We start from the raw sequence: 15,133 nt of genomic DNA, 5'->3' as shown, positions 1-15,133 counted from the left end.
GCATTATTTTTTTGGATAAATTCTTCCACTTTGGATAGGTGTTGCTGTTCCGTGATGGCCAACCAATGCCAACACCCCTGGACCTGTACACCCACTTCTAGATCATGGCTTTAGAACGTGGCACTTCTCCAAGACGCATCACCTTGTCAATACCCATGTCCATGTTGGTACTTAAGTGCATCCACAACGTTCATGAGATGGGGCACGAGCATTGTGTGAGAGGCACAATGGACTGGAGCATCTGCAATGTGCATGTAAAAGTTGTATGCGTATTCATATGAGTGAGTGTTTAGTTGTGGTACATGACAATTGGGACAGTGTTGCACTCCATTGCCTGTCCCTGGGGATGAGTTTCTGTAAGGGGGGTGTATGACAGGCCATGCTAGTAGTTTGCGTGTGATTTGCAAGCGTCCATCCTTCATGATTTGGCTGTCCCCTCATGTAGCATGCTGGCATAATCGTGGTTGTGGGTTCCTGCACAGGATGTCTGACCTTGTCCTGGTGTTTGTGTTTGCAATGATCACAGGAGGGACTTGTGCTGCCTACACCTGTGCCCATTGTGTACTACAGAGCTTTCCAAACTGTGTGTCCTGACACAGTACAGTGTCGCCTGCAAATGGTGGGTGTGTCGCAGGCACTTAGTACATGACTGCTGGTAATTAGGAGACATCCCTAAACACTCTGCTCTATGGTCCTTATAAGGCCTGTGCAGTGCTCGGGTGCAACTGTGTGTGTGCCCAGGGAGCTGGGGTGAGGTAACAGAGGGAGGAACACTGAGGGATGGATACAGAGGGAGGGAGGGACACAGAGGGAGGGAGGGAGACAGAGGGAGGGAGACAGAGGGAGGGAGGGAGACAGAGGGAGGGAGACAGAGGGAGGGAGACAGAGGGAGAGGGAGACAGAGGGAGGGAGACAGAGGGAGAGGGAGACAGAGGGAGGGAGACAGAGGGAGAGGGAGACAGAGGGAGGGAGACAGAGGGAGGGAGGGAGACAGAGGGAGGGAGACAGAGGGTGACAGACAGAGGGAGACAGTCAGAGGGAGGGAGACAGACAGAGGGAGGAGGGCAACAGAGGGATGGAGACAGGTTGTTTTGCTCGCTCGCTTGCTACACTGCCTTACTGTGTCACAAAATGATGCGTCTCCGGAAGGTGTGTCAGCAACATGAAATTGTTTAGAAGCTGTGGTCTACTATCTTGTGTGATATTTCCCTATCCCTGTGCATTGGGCATGGTGCTTGGGTGTGTCCCTGGGACATATGGGAGCAGCCTCCTACCCTACACCTTCCACCCTTTGTGCCTCCCCCTTACAACTAACCCCATTCTGTTGTGTCCTGCTGGGACTCATGGCCACCCACCCCATGCTGCTGGGCACTGTTGTAAGTCCACTCATGTTACATGCGTTTTTTGTACACTCACCAGACTCAATGGCTCCTTCAATTCCGTGTACTCCCACCGGTGGCAGGAGGGCCATGACTTTCTCCTCCCAGGGCTGGTATACAGGAGGTCTGCGGGGACCACCACCTTCAGTGTAGTGTTCATTGGCGTAGCCCTGGTCCATTTTCTTCTTGACCATCCTCCGCAGATCATACCACCTGGCCTGGCATTCCTACCTGGTGCGCCTGATGGGTGCAACAGCATTGACCTTGTCTACGATGCTCTCCCACAGGTGTGTTTTTTCAGCCATGCTGGTCTGTCTGACCAATGCGCCAAACAGCTGTGGCTCGACTCTGATGACTTCATCTATAAGGATCTCATTCTCCGGGTTAGTGAACTTTGGATTCTTGGGTGTGGTCATGGTGTGGGGTGTATGTGATTGAGGGGGTGATGGTGTGTATGGATGAGGGTGTGTGGGTCTGATTGTGAAGGGGGTGGTGTGGTTGTCGATGAGATAGGGTGTATGTGTGAAGGTGTGTGGTTACAATTGTTGGTGAGATGTCTGTGTCTTCGCAAGAATGGGTATGTTGCAAAGGATGATGGGTTGTATGTGTGGACCCTTTTATTGGTCAATTTGTGGGTGCGGCTTAATTTGAATTGGTGGTGTGTGTGGTATATGGGGTGGGTGTTAGTGTTGACCTCTGTTTGCCTGTTTGGTTGTGACCAGGACATTGTTTCTCAATGGTGTGTACACAAGAGACATGTTCAGTGTTGTTCTGCGACTCGTTGACAAAGTCCTTGTGCTGGTTTAGGTGTTGGCGTTATGTGTGCATGTCGTACTTGTGCGTGCGGGTGAGTTGTACGGGCCGTTGGCGGGTGGGGGTGTTCGCGTGGGCTTGATGGGGGTGTGCGTGTCGTACTTGTGCGTGCAGGTGAGTTGAACGGGCCGTAGGCGGGTGGGGGGGTTCGCGTAGGCTTGATGGGGGTGTTTGCATGTCATACTTGTGCGTGCGGTTGACTTGTACGGGCCGTTGGCGGGTGGGGGGGTTCGCGTGGGCTTGATGGGGGTGTGTGCGTGTCGTACTTGTGCATGCGGGTGAGTTGTATGGGCCGTTGGCGGGTGGGGGGGTTCGCGAGGGCTTGATCGAGGGGGTGTGCGTGTTGTACTTGTGCGTGCGGGTGAGTTGTACGGGCCGTTGGCGGGTGGGGGGTTCGCGTAGGCTTGATCGAGGGGATGTGCGTGTCGTACTTGTGCATGCGGGTGAGTTGTACGGGCCATTGGAGGGTGGGGGGTTCACGTGGGCTTGATGGGGGGTGTGCATGTCGTACTTGTGCGTGCGGGTGAGTTGTACGGGCCGTTGGCTGGTGGGGGGTTCGCATAGGCTTGATGGAGGTGTGTGCATGTCATACTTGTGCGTGCGGGTGAGTTGTACGGGCCTTTGGCGGGTGGGGGGTTCACGTGGGATGATGGGGGAGTGCGTATCGTACTTGTGCGTGCGGGTGAGTTGTACCTGCCGTTGGCGGGTGGAGGGTTCGCGTAGGCTTGATGGGGGTGTGTGCGTATCATACTTGTGCGTGCGGTTGACTTGTACGGGCCGTTGACTGGTGGGGGTTTCGCGTGGGCTTGATTGTGGTGTGTGCGTGTCATACTTGTGCATGCGGGTGAGTTGTACGGGCCGTTGGTGGGTGGGGGGGTTCGAGTGGGCTTGATCGAGGGGGGGTGCGTGTCGTACTTTTGCGTGCGGGTGAGTTGAACGGGCCATTGGCGGGTGGGGGTTCGCGTGGGCTTGATCGAGGGGGTGTGCGTGTCGTACTTGTGCCTGCGGGTCAATTGTATGGGCCGTTTGCGGGTGCGGGGGTTCGCGTAGGCTTGATGGGGGTGTGTGCGTGTCGTACTTGTGCGTGCGGTTGACTAGTATGGGCCATTGGCGGGGGGGTTCTCGTGGGCTTTATGGGGGTGTGTGCGTGTCGTACTTTTGCGTGCGGGTGAGTTTACGGGCCATTGGCGGGTGGGGGGGTTCGTGTGGGCGTGATCTAGGGGGTGTGCGTGTCGTACTTGTGCGTGCGGGTGAGTTGTACGGGCCGTTGGCGGGTGGGGGGTTCGCGTAGGCTTGATGGGGTGTGTGCGTGTCGTACTTGTGCGTGAGGTTGACTAGTACGGGCCAGTTGGCGGGTGGGGGGTTCGCGTGGGCTTGATGGGGGTATGTGAATGTCATACTTGTGCGTGCGGTTGACTAGTACGGGCCGTTGGCGGGTGGGGGGGTTCGCGCGGGCTTGATCGAGGGGGGTATGCGTGTCGTACTTGTGCGTGCGGGTGAGTTGTATGGGTCGTTGGCGGGTGGGGGGGTTCGCGTAGGCTTGATGGAGGTGTGTGCGTGTCGTACTTGTGCGTGTGGTTGACTAGTACGGGCCGTTGGCGGGTGGGGGGTTCGCGTGGGCTTGATGGGGGTGTGTGCGTGTCCTACTTGTGCGTGCGGGTGAGTTGTACGGGCTGTTGGCGGGTGGGGGGGTTCGCGTAGGCTTGATGGGGGTGTGTGCGTGTCGTACTTGTGCATGCGGTTGACTAGTACGGGCCTTGGCGGGTGGGGGTTTCGCGTGGGCTTGATGGGGGGGTGTGCGTGTCGTACTTGTGGGTGTGGGTGAGTTGTACGGGCTGTTGGCGGGTGGGGGGTTTGCGTGGGCTTGATTGAGGGGGGTGTGCATGTCGTACTTGTGCGTGCGGGTGAGTTGTACAGGCCGTTGGCGTTTGGGGGGATTCGCTTAGGCTTGATGGGGGTGTGTGCGTGTCATACTTGTGCGTGCGGTTGACTAGTACGGGCCGTTGGCGGGTGGGGGGGTTCGCGTAGGCTTGATCGAGGGGTACACGTGTGGTATGTGTTGATGTCGCTTGCTGTGAGGCGAATAATCCCGTACGAATCAATCTTCATGCGCGAATACTTTGGGTCGTACGAATCGCGGACAGGCTTTTCGTACAGGATCGTACTAGTGTGTTTGTACGGCCTGGTTACAAATCGTACGGTAGGATTCACAATGCTTATTCGTACGGGTCATCGACTGTGGTTCGTACAGTTCGCTGATATTCGTACGGTAATCGACGGAAATGAATAGGAATTCGCAGGTCGGACGGTAATTTCCCATTTGTACGGATTCGGATACGAATACGAATCGTACGGCGAAATATTTTACCGGATCGGAATCGACGCCTTAGTGTGTTTGTCACAAACAAAAGACAGCGTTTCTATTTTTTAGGTAAGTGTTTTTCTTTCATCCCATAGTTACTGATTTTCAGCAGACAGGCATGTTGTGCTTTAGTGGGATGTGTGTTTCTCCCTGGGATGTCTGTTACTTTGTCCCTTTCTCTACAGTTAATCCTCTTCTATGTAGGTGTTTTTGTGACCTATGGGTTATGATCACAGGTTTATAATCTTTATTGCTTGATTCATTAAAATCATTGCAATCACAACATCTTAGAACTCCAAGAAAAACACATTTACATTACGAACAAAACATCTTCTCATCAAATAATAATAAATAACTGTCCCATAAATACAATGTAAAAACTTATCGATAAACCCAAATCTAGCCACCTTACATCCTAAATTACAGGATAATATTGCACATTATACATTTTAAAGTGATGGTGTGCATTACATAATATTTACATGGCTATAACGGAGAAATATTCTGACAAATAGCCATTCATTTCCACTATGAAAATTACACGTTATATTTCAAAGTGCTAGTGGTAAGGTGCAGAAATGACTAATGCAAAGAAGTTTCTTTTATACATTTCTTGACCCCATTACCTTTCAAAGTGCTAATGTGGAAAAAGTGCATCAATTTGCTGCGATGATAACCCAGCTATTGTTACATTTCTTATTTAATACCGTCGCAGCAAAAATTTGTAAGTGATAATATTTATGAGCCGGTAAAACTTTTAGCACCAAAGCCATACAAATAGAGGGGATCTGCCCTATTATATTAGACATTTTTCAACTCCCATTAACATTTTTACCAATTGACATAGTAACGGAACCGATTCACCAGACAATGACATGATTAATGCCTGTCAGGCAGATCTCACCCCACTCATCAGAAAGTACGGTCTCAAAAGTAAACGATTAATCAGCTTGGGGCTTACACATACTATATGTACAAGAGTTTCCTGTAGCCATCCGCAAAATCTACGTTTAGAATCCGGCCACTGTTTGATCCAAGATCGAGTGCACTCCTTTGTTGGGTTTATTCCCATACGTAACCTTAAACACATGTTTTTAAACTTTACAGAAAAGAAAACTTTCAAATACGGCTGAACATGCGGGGATTGGTATGAATTGATCACATACCATGCATAGTTTTTCCCAGCTAATGAAATTTTATCCGATTTAAATGGTTCAGCTTTATTATGCTTTTCTGAAAATAATTTATAGTTGGGCATTTTCAGATCTGGCAGTTCACTTTGCAGGCCGATATCTCATAGGGAACTTAAAATATAAGCTCTCCATTTAGCCGTGTAAACAGATTTATCAATTTCTTGCCAACAAATATTCCCTAAGGATGCAGGGGCTGATGTTGACAATGCAACCATACATTTTTAAAACAATCCTTTTGATACCAGGCACTGTCTTTGGAGACCGAATTCCAAAGTAATTGCTGCTTGACACACTGACCTGGCAATCCCAAAGGTTTCTTTGAAGACCTTAACAATCAGTAGGTCAAGCACCTTCACATCTTTCCCTCTAGTAATGGGGGAACCATAAATGAGGGTTAGTTGTAACTTGGCTTTGATTACTTTAAGAATAAACTCATATGATTGACAGTTCAGTGATTTTTTAAACATTTAAAAGCATGGATCAATGTCATAGCCTTGGCCCTTAAATCTTTAAAATGAAGTTTAAAAGACATGTGATTGTCAAACATCACCCCTAAGTATCTGTATGTCTTAACAATATCAATTGTACCTGCTCTGGCCTTCCAGGGATTAAACTTCTGTTTGACTACACCGATTTTCATCACTTTAGTTTTTTTAACATTCAGTTCAAGGCCATTCTGTTGTATATAATCATCAAAGGCAGTAATAAGTGTTTGTAGGCCTATAGGAGTATGGCTCACAAGAATCGTATCATCAGCATACTGGAGGTAACTAATTTGCACCCCCCCCCCATCCTAGGAACCCAGTCTGATTAAATGAAATAATACTCTCCTTCATAGCCCAATCTTCCAATTCTATTAGGAGACAAGAAGTAAACACCTTTGCATCGACATCAGTCAACGAGATTAGTCGATAATTAGCGGGATTTGACACTGGGCCGCTTTCATAAATAGGTTGCACTATGCTGCCTTGCCATGATTTGGGGACAACCCCCAGTGTCAAAACTTCCCTAAATAAATTATGCAGAATGCCTGCTCACAGATCACTATTAGCACGAAACAGGGCATTAGGTAGCCCATTAGGTCCCGGGGCTCTATTTGCTTGAAACCCACGTTACAGGGTCAATACTTGATTACAACTTGGAATTTCTAAATCAAAATTTGGATCTAGACTAGAATCAATAACGTGATCAGTGGAGCTCAAATCGGGACGCTCTCCATTCCCGCATTGGTTATTGATATATTATTTACCTCACCTAAAGCCAACCTGTCTGGGTGTTTTCCCATCCGAACCGATAAACCATACACATTGGCTATAAACATTACCCAACTGGGTTCTGGTATATTTACAGAAAAAGACCCACAGCCTCCCCTTTGGAGCTTATTAATAACCGCCCAAAATTATTTTGCATTATTTTGCTTAGTAGCAGATAGTGAACTATTCCATGGCCCAGTTTGATATTTAAGTTTTGCTTTCCATTTCCTGTTTGTAGGTCTTCTTAAGTTCATTCAGATTTTCTGTAGGTCTGACAAAATCTACGGGCGTATGCCTCACGGACAGCTCTATTAAGTACTTTCTTTAATTTTAATAGTTTAGGGGAAAACCATATTTTTTGTAACTTCAGATTGGTGTTAATTTTCCTAGTCTTTCCAGTTGAAAATGTCCCCACAATGGACTTTGTAATAAAATTCCATGTATTAATCATATTTGTGTCACCCTGAATACCCTGATCACATTCCTTAATCAATGCCTCAGCTGTTTGCATAATGTCCTTCTTTTTGGCTAAATGCCATATCAGCCTCTTCAGGTTATCTGCAGAACATGCCTTGTTGGGAAGATCCTTAGATTTAAAAAGACATTCTACCACGAAAAATTTAATTTTACACCCTGGGGGTTATGATCACTTTCTGGCCGGCTTATATTCAGACAAATGTAATCTCAAATTGTCTGAAATAAATGTATAATCGATAATTTAACCTTGCTTAGAGTTCTTAAATGTGGGAGTAGATCTAGATTTTTCTTTTAACTGGCTAGCTCCAGCCTCAGACATAATGTCACAGCAATCCTTTGCCAGATCTCCTGATTTATAGTTAGGTTCTGAACTAATTGCAAATTAAAATCATCTGATACTATCAAGCCAGCATCTGGATATTGGATTAATAATGCACTCAGTACATCCTGAAGGATATACAGTTGTGCAGACTTATTTTTATTAGCATTTAGGTACACATTAAGAAAATCGAGCCTTAAATCAGATGTCTTTACTACAAGGCATTGTACCTAACCCAAATTAAAGTCTAACACTTCCACAACTAGGTTTAAAATAGCCGCAATATAACACACCAGTCCACCTTTTGCACGGCCAAATTTATTGGTTTTTACTGCCGGAATACTATATTCATTAAATCTGGACAAAGGAGTGATTTGTTCGCACCATGTTTCTTGGAATGATAAAAATGCGAATTAATTTTAAAATAATATCTTATCTGGATCAAACAATAAGTGATGCAGGCCATGGACATTCCAGGAGCATAGTCTTATTTCATTTACATTATCTTCAGTAGCTCCGGTTGTTCAATTACTGTCTCCATGGGGCACCTTTGCCAATGATGCTGACAACCAAGACCAGTCCTCCATTCGCACATTGATTTTGGGTAACCACTCACAGAGCCGACCCCCTGACTGGGGATTAGTACTCAACAAACCAGAACTGCAAGATTGGTTATTTGATGGACCCACTGCACCTCTAAGTACTGGATTGGACTTGTTGTTTTCAACAATTTTACAACCCTTATCCATCTTAATGGCAGTACCTTCAAGATCAGGGGATATTGTACACTGGCCCAGATCGACCTTGATTCCACAGACCATAAAATTCAACCTGGATCCTAAAATCTTAGTAACAATATCACTCGTGGACCAAGTTGTAATAGTGGACTCCAGAGGAGTGTTGGGCTGTACCTGTCTAAATTGTACTGACACCAAACCAGAACCTGATTTGCTTTCTTTAGGTAAAATAGATTTAGGGAATATTTGTAATGGGGATAGACTCTGGGCAATAGTAGGTTCTAGCATTTCCCCTATACTTGACCATTTCCGTGTATCAACAACATGATCTTTGGGCAAAAGTCCTGACCCCTGGGGTTCATTATCCAGTTTAATCACACATTCCTTATTGATGTCTACCAAATCCGATTTTATTATGCCATTTGGTTTGAGAACATCAATATTACTACCATTTATAGGTTCCTGATCATTATCCCTCATTGGTAATGGCAGTACAATAGAAGAATCCCCCCCTGCTACAACGTTGACCTGAGGTGGGAATTTCTTAACAGCTGGTTTAAATATAGGAAATTAATCCCTAGACTTTGCTGTAATAGCTGCTTAGGCAACTGCACTTCTGGCCTAAATCTGCTCTCTCCGCAGCCTTTTCCTTGAACGTTTAGATAACAGAGGACAATCACTTACACATTCCCCTGGGCTTATGTACAGGGGTTTGGACGTGGATAGTGGCTTGCCTTTCCTGGGTCCATTGGAGACATGACCATCCTCTACATGTACATCTAGACACAGACTGACCACACCCTCCCCGTCTACTTCCTTTAGTAGACCAGAGTTATCACAACCCAGATTCGCCTCTACTTCTTGCAGCTTCTTATTTTTTCAAAATATACACTATCAACCCTTTCCTTTGTACGGACCAAGTTTTTATCCAAAAATGGTTTCCCTGCTGTTTTTTTAACTTCTTTCACAAGAGAGCCTAAAATTTCTGGGAGCTCAGGCATTTTATTCAACATATGAGAACATGTACATCTTATCAATTGGTCATTAACTTCAGCCTGGGCCTTTAACCACCAAACCTGTCAGGTTTTGTATTTTCGAGTCAATCCTGGCCACATAGACAGCTAAAGTATTTAACAGATCAACCTGATTTTCAAATGTATTTGAATGAAAGTCAAGTGCACCCGTTATAACATTATCAGTATTCAGCAAACTTTTCTATATACCGATATCAGCTGTATTTTCGTTTTTTGTATTGTGACCATCAACATAGGGTAAAACGTCATATTTATCCAAAAATGAAAGATCCGCAGGGCTCAATGAGTTATCAGGCTGACCTAGAATAGGATCAGCAGCATTCGATGAAATATCAACTTGTCCTAGAATCTGAACACCCTAAAGATTATGTATATTATCCATTTTTACCAGAATTAAGATTGCCCGGTCATCCAGTAACTGATCCAGTACCTGATCATCACCACATTTCTCTGAATCAAATATACTTAATATATTCTTATCATTTGTTATCTCTAAAATTGGCATTCCTAGATTCCCACCTTTCATATCAGCACCAAAGATGGGCATCCCAGTTATCAAAAAGTCTTGGGACACTTTGTTAACCTGCACATCCCCCATACAGATAACAGATGCATCACTAACGTTCAAGAGCATAGTGCAGCTAAGAAATGACCGCTGACTGATCAACCTGTGCACCAGGCTGCGTCTTCAATTGAGACTCCTCCTTTATGTGCTCATTGGTTGGGGCAACATGAACTTGGGCATTGACTACCATTTTATACGTTGATTTTTTCGCCACACATAAATCTTGATTTAATTAAAGTTGTTGTGTTAATCGTATGGAGCTGAGTACTTGATTTCCACTGTCTCTCAACTCCTCGGGAGTGTAGAGTCCTCGAATTCTGCAAAATCTTTATTCACAATTTCGGACATGAGGGGTGAATTGACATCACCGTTACTCTCATTTTTGACGACACCCTTCTGTATAAAGAAATCCTTAATTCTAAGCTGGGAAAAGTTGGACCCTCCTCCTATAGAGGATGGGGTACTAATTAGTCCCATATCACTGGGTCTCGTTCTTGCATTTCTGACTTTCATGTTTTCCTTTCCTCGGTGCATGGGTGTTGATTCATTAAAATGCCAGACGTAATGGAAGGGACATACCCTTTGACCTTAATGACATTACAGTAAGCGACATCACATGCCCCTTGCCCCTGTGTGAGTAAGCCAGACCTGCACTAAGAGATTTCTTCCCCTCCAGAACATTTTGAAAAGAATGGGGTGAAATAATAAAATGTAAAGCACAAATTTCACATATATTTGGTAAAATGTCATAGCCGCTGAATGGGCATTTATAAAATATTCAAATCCTTTTATGGTATCCAAAGCCAATGAAACCAGATGTTCCCCAAGAGATGACCGCATCTTTTTTTGTTACGCTTCTGTAACATAAAAGTACAGGTATAACAAAAACAAACTCTAAAATAAAATTGTGCCTTAATTTCCCCCCATACAATATCATTAAATCACATTGTTCACTGAGAGTTTAATTTAAATTCATATCACACTTTAAGATACCAAATCTTTTAAAATACCTAATATCGTAAAATACGGTTGAAACCACAATATTTCATTAAAAGTTACATTTAAACCATCGCCCACTCTAAGATACCAGATCTTAAAATGCCATAATTCAAGCTTGCAACATATTATCTTTGCTATCTTTTAAGGTCCGCAATGCTTAAAAAAGCTTTCTAATAATGCACTGAATGTGTGTATATAAAAAAATCCAGTGGTGACATAAAATTGCACCTAACATTATGCCACAAGGTAAGAAAGGCATTCTGCAATAAACTTAACAATGAAATTGCAACACTATTGTGCTACAATACTGCACCTTTCTAAATTCTGCAATAGAGAAAGGGCCATAAATATAAAGTGCAGATGCTTCCTTAAAGTGCCATACATTGAAAGTGCAGTTACAGTGCTGTCCCTAAGATTAACTCTTCATGACAGGGCTTGTCTTCTCAACTTCAGACACTGACAAATGAAGAGTGCCACAGTCTGAAAGACCAAAGGGCTGTCAAGTTATTGCAAAACACAAAGAGCAGGTATACATTGTCTGAAGGTATAGCCTTTAAGAAGGTGAACAATAAGATTTTGTTCTAGGAGCTCCTTAAAACAAATAGAAAAACATAATATGCATGTTAGTTTGGGTGGAGGTTCCAGGGACCTACCTCCTTCAAAGAGTAACATTTTTACAGGTAGCCCAGTATTAAAAGTAAATAATTAAGGCAGAATCTTGTTAGTAAAAATTGATGCTGCTGGTTCTGGGTAGCATAGGGATAAGGTTGCAAGCCTTCCTAAGAGGGGCTGTAGTGTAGTTCCTATATTCCCAATAGGCTCTGTGCATTGGAATAATATATCCTATACATTTGACGTAGGACTGAGGTCTACTAGGTCTCTATCAAATATACTAGACTTAATTGTGAGTGCCAGCTAGCTCAGAGATCACTAGAAACTTTCTCAAATACACAAGAAGGGATTAGTTTCTGATAACCACATAAACATGACAACTTTGTTTCCCAAGAATAACAAATGTATCTCTAGAGTCGCGGAAACAATAGATAGTTATTTCACTCAGTCAATCGTGCATGCTTCGTTTCACCAGAGGTGCAGAGAAAATAGAGAGACGGGCGTTTTCAATAAAAGGATTTATTGAACAGTCTTCTTTCTCATGCAGAGGAAATTAACTGCTGATATCGTAACACCGGTTGCAAAGTACAATGCGTAGAGTACGAAGAGTATTATAAAATAATACTGTAAAAGCATGATATGGTTTTTAAGCCATAAAATACATAGAATACATATGTTAAAAAATAAAGACTAAAAGTACTCAACTGGTGCTTCTAAAATACGCCTACCCCGGTGTACCTAACCTAGGTCTAGTACAAGGGAAGAAGTAAGTGAGGTGTAGCTTAGTTTCAGTATTCTTTTGCCAAGAATCTAATCAGCTCCGTACCTTGGTTTAGAATGAAGGAGGTCTTGTATCTCTTTCTCAGGACTCGATTTCCCAACAACCCGCAAGGGTAGCTTGGAAACACTGGAGCTGGATTTCTTGGTAAGAGAAAAGACAGCGACTCTCTCAGTGCCTCTGCTGGAGGGAAGGCTTCCTTCAGCACTTGCTGTAGCAGGGCGTCGGGCAAGTAGATAGTCGAACTGCTCCAAACCACCATGTGTTTGCTTGGGCAAATGTGGGCATATTTATACCTTGAAGGTGCCTGGTTTGACCTAAGGTTGGACATAATAACGTCACCAAGTCTCAGTTCTTTGAAAACTCCATGAGTTCTTGGATAAATCAATATTCAAGCAAGAGGAAGTCCCTGACTGCTGAAGGCGGGTTTTTCCAAGAAATCGTTGTGGATTGTCGGAACTAGTGGAAGTAGCCATGCCGTATTTGGATTGCATAGGCTAAGTCTAAATATGGTTATGATTTATATGCCCATATAAGGATAGGGTGATTTATACCTATAAATGTGCATGAATCTGGAAAATTACACTAGGGTCCTAAATTCATATACAACAGGGCTATCAAGAATGACATAAAACATGCCAGTGTCAGAATTTTCCAGTTATATGCTCTGTATATACCACACGTGACCATTATGTCAAAAATTACCTCAGAATGTCAGGGTCATCCTTTTTTCATGGTTACCCCCCTCCCGTATGCCAAGTTGTCCATTTTAATACCACAAATTAGCTCAATTTTGCTAGTATTAGCATTTTGCCTCTGATATCCACGTGCCAAGAAATTCCTCTGGTATGACAGTATTTTTAAATATGTTCCCTATATGCTATGGATTACCTCTAGTATGCAAGAACCAGAATTTTACTGTTAGTGTCCTTCATGCCAAGAATTATCCCCAGTGTGCCAATATTTTGTCACAGGTGTCTGGCATGCTAACAATTGCTGCAAATGTGCCAGCACCAGTATTTTGCCCTGGGTATCTCCATAAGATAATAATTACCTACAGTATCCAGGGCAAAGACAAGCTCACAAACATTAAATTACATTGACATTCATGCTCTCACTCATACTCACTCTCACTCATTCAATTTAAAACATGGGGACCGATTAAGATGTTGGGCAGAGTTCCTCCTCCCGACACCTACTCAGAATTGGGACCGACCGACTCGCGGATGGTGGCTCCGCCCGACCGATTACGATGCGACCGAACATTGTTTTCATTGACACTTATGGGAGCCCTTGTTCTGCCCGACAACACAGGCTCCTATGAGGAAAGGGGGGGAGGTGAGGAAAACTCTGCACTCTGTGGCAGGCTCCCCATTGTGCCTGCCACACAGTGCAGAGTTATACAGGGGGGTCCCTAAGGTACTCCCTCGGCCCCAACTGGAGGCCTCAAAAGTCACTTTCCGACAGCCTTTTCATGCTGGACAGGCTGGCTCGGAACGGCTGTTGGAAACCGACATTGTTATTGCTCGGTCGGAAACGCACTAGGTAGAGCTGTAAGATGCAGGTCTGACTCTGACCGGCACAACTCCGAGAGCAGGTCGGAACCGATTTGAAAGACCGTGCGGTTTACGATCCGACCGTGAACATCGTAATCAACTGGGTCGGTCAGAAGGGTCTTGACAGAGTCTAGGAGATTCCAAATGCCGGGAGGAGGCTTTCCGACAGACATCGTAATCGGCCCCCTACTCTTACACCCCCTTATACTCATTCTTATTTATTCTTACTCACTCACTTGCATTCACTCTTAATGCCACTCATTCTCACTCACTCAAACTTACTGACACTCAGGCACAGGTTCACTAACACTTTGTGCTAGGTATTCATTATTTCTGTAATGCAAACCCAGCCCAAAGTGTTAGGGGATATTTACTATCCAGTGCATATCAAGATCGCACTAGATAATACCGCACAGTAACGAAAAGTTGTGCAATGCGCTGCTTTGTGTTACTTTGTGCCAATGAGCATTCTGTGGCTGGTGCATGGATGTTCCCATACAACCATACATGAGTTTTGACACGAATACCTTTCTACAAACATGGGTAGATAGGGATTGTGCCAAAATTTTATACAGGCATTAGGAGGAAATCATTTTTCATTTCTCTTTGTTTTTCCAACTTTGCATGTGCACAGCATTGTCCAGCACACATACAAGGCAAGAAAAGACTTAATGCATAGTTTCTGTACTGCAAAGGACCCCTTCCAGTACAAAACCAAAGCTTCAGCAAACATGTACACCCTTGCACTATGGTGAAGGGTATGTGTATTGCGCATGGCTACCAAACGTTTGTCAGTGCATGGGGAGTGAAAAGTAGATATGACAATTTTTTTCTCTCTACGTTTGACACAAGGCAGTGCAGCAACTTTGGTGCAGAGTTTTCTTGCAACAAAAAATGCTCAATCCGGCCCTCAATTGTAAACAATCTCACTCACTACCTGTCTCTGACTCTCACTTACTCTCATTCACATGCATGCTCTCTCTCACATAAACACACATATTCTCCCTGCAAACATACACACAACATACATTTTAAGAAAATGTTTACTTACCAACG

Source organism: Lissotriton helveticus, chromosome 3_1, assembly GCF_964261635.1.
Source record: "Lissotriton helveticus chromosome 3_1, aLisHel1.1, whole genome shotgun sequence".
In the NCBI taxonomy this organism is placed as follows: domain Eukaryota; kingdom Metazoa; phylum Chordata; class Amphibia; order Caudata; family Salamandridae; genus Lissotriton; species Lissotriton helveticus.
The sequence above is the reverse complement of the archived record's forward strand: the minus strand, read 5'-3'. Positions refer to the sequence as shown.